Here is a 6428-nt window from a genome sequence, read left to right on the forward strand (position 1 = left end):
GCGAACCAAGGAGGTAGCAAGCGTAAGGATGATGGCAGCATAGAGTTTGTGGCCAACGCCAGCTCACAGGGTAACAACCAGCGACGTAAGGGGAGGCCACCTCCCCGAGCCGGCGGGTTAGGCCCGACGCTTGAGCAGTTGTTGAATGAGCCTTGTCCAAGGCATGGCTCTAGGGAGAAGCCAGCTACTCATCTATGGAAAGATTGCGCAATCATGAAGGCCTTTAAGAATTCCAATGCCTTTAATGGCAACAATGGCTCGGGCGGCGGCTCAGGCGCCGGCGGCGGCTCAAATTCCAATCCTCAGAATGTTCAAGGGGGTTTAATCAGCAGTCCGGCCAGGGTCATCAACAGCAGCAGGGGGATACCAGACCAATCCAAAGCAGCTCAATGGTGGACAGTATCATGTGTTTACCACCAGTCTGTGCAAGAGAGATCAGAAGCTTCACAAAAGGGCTGTGAATGCTGTTGAGCCGACGGTTCCACGCTATTTAAGATGGTCTGAGCAGCCTATTGTGTGGAGTAGGGAAGATCACCCTCCCCAGGTTGATAATCCGGGTCACCTGGCCCTGGTGGTGGCTCCTCAGGTGGGGGGATATAAATTCACTAAGGTACTCATGGACGGAGGCAGCAGCATCAACATCCTCTATTATGAGACCTTCCGTCGTATGGGGTTGATTGATAAGAACCTCAGCCAGTCCAATACTGTTTTCCATGGTGTGGTGCCTGGTAAGTCGGCATATCCAGTTGGTAAGATCGAGCTGGAAGTGGCTTTCAGAGATGAGTACAACTACAGGGCGGAAAAATTAACCTTCGAGGTGGTTAAGATAAGAAGTCCGTATCATGCTATATTTGGGCGGCCGGCTTACGCCAAGTTCATGGCACGGCCGTGTTACGTGTATTTGCAGCTCAAGATGCCGGGTCACAATGGGACCATTACGGTTCATGGCAGCCGAAAGATAGCCCTGGAGTGTGAGGAAGGTGACGCGGCTTATGCAGAATCTGTTTGTGCAGCAGAGGAGTTGAAGTTTTACAAGGACAATGTTGACCCGGCAGATATGACGTCTTTAAAAAAGCCAACCACGGAGCATGAGCCGGCAATGAAATTTAAGTCAGCAGATGAGACTAAGCTTGTTGACTTTGTTCCAGGTGACTCATCTCAGCAGTTCAGCATCAGTGCCAATCTGGATCCGAAATAGGAAGGCGCGCTCATCGAGTTCATCCGTGAGAACAGGGACATTTTTGCATGGAAACCTTCTGACATGCCAGGTGTACCTAGAGAACTCGCTGAGCACACTCTCAATATTGATCCGAAATTTAAGCCGGTCAGGCAATTCCTTCGGCGGTTTAATGAGGAGAGGCGGAAAGCCATTGGTGAGGAGGTGGCCCGGCTCTTGGCGGCCGGGTTTATTGTTGAAGTTTTTCATCCAGAATGGTTAGCTAACCCGGTACTCGTGCTCAAGAAGAACGGCACCTGGCGGATGTGTGTGGACTACACGGACTTAAACAAGGCTTGTCCGGCTGATCCTTTTGCTCTCCCCCGTATTGATCAAATCATTGATGCTACGGCGGGTTGTGAGCGCTTAAGTTTTTTGGATGCTTATTCTGGATACCATCAGATTAAAATGGCAGTTAAGGACCAGGAGAAGACGGCGTTCATCACTCCCTTTGGAGCCTTCTGTTATGTGTCTATGCCTTTTGGACTCAAGAGTGCACAGGCGACTTATCAGCATTGTGTGCAGAATTGTCTTCATAACCAGATTGGGCGCAATGTTCATGCCTATGTGGATGATATCGTGGTTAAGTCCAGGGAGAAGGAGACCCTGGTAGATGACCTTAGAGAAACCTTTGATAATCTCCGGGTTTACAAGATGATGCTTAACCCGGCCAAGTGTGTTTTCGGTGTCCCTGCAAGCAAGCTCTTGGGTTTCCTGGTTTCTAACAGAGGCATTGAAGCTAACCCGGAAAAGATCAAAGCAATCACCTCTCTGGCTAAGCCGGCGTGCATCAACGACGTCCAGCGTCTGGCAGGCCGCATCGCTGCTTTGAGCCGGTTTATAAGCCGTTTGGGTGAAAAAGCCATGCCACTGTAGCAGTTGATGAAGAAAACAGATGACTTTGTCTGGAATGATGCTGCTAATGTTGCTTTTGAGGATTTGAAGAGACAGCTGGCTGAGCCCCCAGTTCTTGCTGCTCCGGTCGACAAGGAGCCCTTATTACTGTATGTAGCTGCCAACACACGAGCCGTCAGTGTGGCTGTGGTGGTGGAGCGCAAGGAAGAGGGTAAGGAGTATCCAGTTCAGTGGCCGGTTTACTATGTCAGTGAACTGCTCCTTGAGTCCAAACAGCGGTATCCACATTGGCAGAAGCTTGTTTATGGTGTGTTCATGGCAAGCCGGAAGCTTAAGCATTATTTCCAGGGTCACCCCATCACTGTAGTTAGTTCTGCTCCCCTTGGAGATATCATCCAAAACAGAGAAGCCACAGGAAGAGTGGCTAAGTGGGCTATAGAGCTTGGGCCTCATGGTCTGAAATACGTACCACGCACTGCTGTCAAATCTCAAGCATTGGTGGATTTCATCAACGATTGGACAGAGCTGCAGGTGCCTGAAGAGAAGCCGGATAATACATATTGGACTATTCACTTCGATGGGTCTAGGCAATTGGAGGGCTCGGGGGCTGGAGTTGTATTAACTTCCCCTAAAGGTGACAAGTTTCGTTATGTGCTACGGTTGATGTTTCCCTGTACTAACAATGCGGCTGAGTACGAGGCCTTGCTCCATGGTCTTCGGATGGCTAAGGAGATGAGCTTGAGCCGGGTAAGGTGCTTTGGCGACGCAGATTTAGTGGCTCAACAAGTGTCAGGCAAGTGGGATTCCAAGGACCCTCTCATGGCGGCTTATCGTCGTGAAGTTGATGCCATTGCTGGACACTTTCAGGGTTACCAAGTAGAGCACATCGATCGCAGGAAGAACGAGGCGGCTGATGCATTAAGCCGGTTGGGCTCTCAGCGAAAGCCGGTGCCGCCTAATACTTTCTTGGACATCTTGCATAACCCTTCTGTTAAGTTGCCTACAGAGGAAGACTTGGTTGTCCCTGATCTGGAGGCACAGTTGGTGGCGGCTCTCCACATTACCCTAGATTGGACAGTACCATACTTGGCTTACATGACCCGAGGAGAATTGCCTGAGGATGAAACTTTGGCCAGACAAATAACCCGGCGGTCTAAGTCAATGATAATTATCAATGGTGAGTTGCATCGTCGCAGTGTCACTGGAACTTTCCAGCGTTGTGTTTCCCCTGAGGAAGATCAAGAAATTTTACGTGAGATTCACGAAGGGGATTGTGGCCATCATGCCGGCTCAAAATCCCTTGTGGCCAAGGCTTTTCGTCATGGTTTTTATTGGCTGACGGCTCATGCTGATGCGGAGGACTTGGTCAGTAAATGTGACGGTTGTCAGAGGTTCTCGCGACGGGCTCATGTGCCGGCTCAGGAGCTGAGGATGATTCCAATTACTTGGCCATTTGCGGTCTGGGGGCTTGATATGGTTGGGCCTTTTAAAAGGTCCAAGGATAAGAAGACCCACCTCTTGGTGGCAGTTGACAAATTCACAAAGTGGGTTGAGGTAGAGCCAGTTAGCAAGTATGACGCGGCCACAGCGGTTCAGTTCATGAAAAAGGTGATATTTCGCTTTGGTTTTCCACACAGCATTATAACTGACAATGGTACCAATCTGTCTAAGGGCGCCATGGAGGAGTTTTGTCAACGAGAGCATATTCGACTTGATGTTTCATCAGTGGCTCACCCTCAATCCAATGGTCAAGCTGAGAGAGCTAATCAGGAGATTTTGAAGGGCATCAAGCCCCGGCTTTTGGTCCCTTTGCAACAGACACCGGGTTGCTGGGTGGAGGAGTTACCCTCCGTGTTATGGAGCATCAATACTACTCCTAACAGATCTATGGGTTACACGCCTTTCTTCATGGTTTATGGAGCGGAAGCAGTCCTCCCTAGCGACATCCGTCATGACTCGCCTCGAGTGGCGGCTTATGTTGAGGCGGATAATGAACGGGCGCGCCAAGATGCTCTTGACTTGTTGGACGAACAGCGTGATGCGGCAGCAGCTCGCTCGGCGATTTACCAACAAGACCTGTGCCGTTATCACAGCCGCCGGGTTAAGTCCCGGGTCTTCCAGGAAGGTGATCTGGTGCTCCGGCTCATCCAAGATCAAACAGATGCACACAAGTTATCCCCGCCTTGGGAAGGACCCTTTGTGGTCAGCAAAAACTTGCACAACAGGTCATACTACCTTATCGATGTTCGGGAGCACAAAGATTCACGCAAGTCGGAGGAAGAGACCCGTCGGCCGTGGAACATAGCTCAGCTTCGGCCTTATTACACTTGAGCCACCGGCTCTCGTAATGTACATATTTCTATAGCCATGTATATATTATGATAAATAATAAAGCAGGACCTCTGTCCTTTTTCCCTTCCAAAGGTAAACGTGTTATTTCCATTACAACATCACATGGTCACTTGGAGGTGGATCCGGCTTACGATCATATTCGAATCTAGCCGTTAACAATATAGTCACCTGGGGGCTTCCTGTTCAAACATAGGTCGTATTCGAACCAAAGAGAACATAGCTGTCGATACCCACTTGATTGGCAAACTGCCGAGCTCATTGGGGAGTTTTCCTTGATCATATTTGAATCATAGCTCAACCCCCTTTGGGAACCGACGTGGATCGTATTCGAATCAGCGTCGTTAAACAACTCTTAAAGTCATTTGGGGGCTTCCTGTTCAAACATGGGTCGTATTCGAACCTAAGAGAACATAGCTGTCGGTACCCTCTTGATCGGCAACGCCAAACCCACTGGGGGCTATATGATCGCATTCGAATCTTATCTTAACCCCTTTGGGACGGTTCTCTGGTCGTATTCGAATCAGAAGCCCTTAAGTTTTGATCTTTTGGTTTGCAACAAGTTATTTTGATCATATCAACAGTGTGCAAGGGCGGTTCTTGCTCCGCCGGCTTAACTTTGATTCACAATGTTAGTAACACGCAATAAACATTATCAATGCTGGTGAACCGGAGTTGAGATCTCAACCTCATTATTCGGGTTACATAAACCGGAAGTATACTTGAAGGCTTGTAAGTATGCTATCATGGTTACATCGAGGATATAATTGAGGGCCAGTCTTTGGTGACTTTGGTTAATATTCCGGGTTATACATAAAGTCTATGATTCTTAGTGTGGTAAGCCACCCAGAGACTTGTGATTTGTTTTCTATGCAGGATGGTTAAATACAGTTCTTCAGACTTAAGGAAAATAAATAATCAATTATAACCCGGAGGAATATGAAGAAGCAGCTTAAATGGAGTTAAGCATTCAACACGTGCACGATGGCACGACAATATTAAGTGTTTGTCCTACTCTATTACAAGACTCCCCGAGTCCAAAAGGTGAGGCATTGTTTTAAAGGTGTAACCATGAGCCGCCTAAAAATTAAGGTGCTTGTTGGGTCGAAGCTTCCGGCTCATCCCTCTCCGCTCCTCCGGCTGATTCCATGACCTGGAAGGTGGATGATTTCCAGTCAATGCCGCTCAAAGCTTCAAATTGAGCCTCGTCATCAATTAACCCGGCCGGGTCAACTTCTGGGGCGAAGGTGTGCTTATGAGTCGGAGGGATCAAGCTGATTGCTTCATAGCATGGAGTGGGGATCCTCTGATTCTCCGCGTCATAGCCCGGCTGATACTTGGTAAGGTCGGTGTCATTCCCAATCAGGGTGGCCACCGGGCACACGCTTTTCACACAGGCGGCGAAATCTTTCTGGTCAAAGGGGGTGCCGTCTTCCTTCAGGCTGGGGTATCCAAGAGCGATGTCGGCCGGGTCTAGCTCCGGGAGAAAAGCCTTGGCCCGGCTCAGCGCAGCTATAGCTCCGGCTCTTGCAGAGGCCTGTCTTAGCTCTTGGAAGCGCTGAGGAAGAACGGCAAGCCGCCTGAGTACGTCCGCCAGGTGAGTCGGAACCTCGTTGGATAGAGCCACAACGGCTAACGCACGTTGTGACCCGGTGTAGAGTTGCTCCACCAAGGTGTACACGGCCTTCAGCTTGGTCAGAACATTCTGATTGAGGTTGGATCTTCTGGGGCCTGTTTAACAAAGTCAGGTGAGCTGAATGGCAATGGTGGGACTTATAAGACATAAAAAAAGGTAAGCTTGTTAAAGGCTGGCAAAATGACTCACCGAAGATTGCGGAGACCATCTGTGACACATGGCGTTTTAAGCCGGAGAGTTCGGCGGTTCTCTCAGTCAGAGCAGCCTCTGCTTGTTCGGCCCGGCTGAGCAAGGCAGTTCTCTCCTCGGCCCAAGTTTTTCTTTCTGTTTCAAATTTCTTCTTCAGCTTTTCCTGTGCAGCAACACTGAACT

Source organism: Triticum aestivum, chromosome 3D (assembly GCF_018294505.1).
Source record: "Triticum aestivum cultivar Chinese Spring chromosome 3D, IWGSC CS RefSeq v2.1, whole genome shotgun sequence".
NCBI classification, from domain to species: Eukaryota; Viridiplantae; Streptophyta; class Magnoliopsida; order Poales; family Poaceae; genus Triticum; species Triticum aestivum.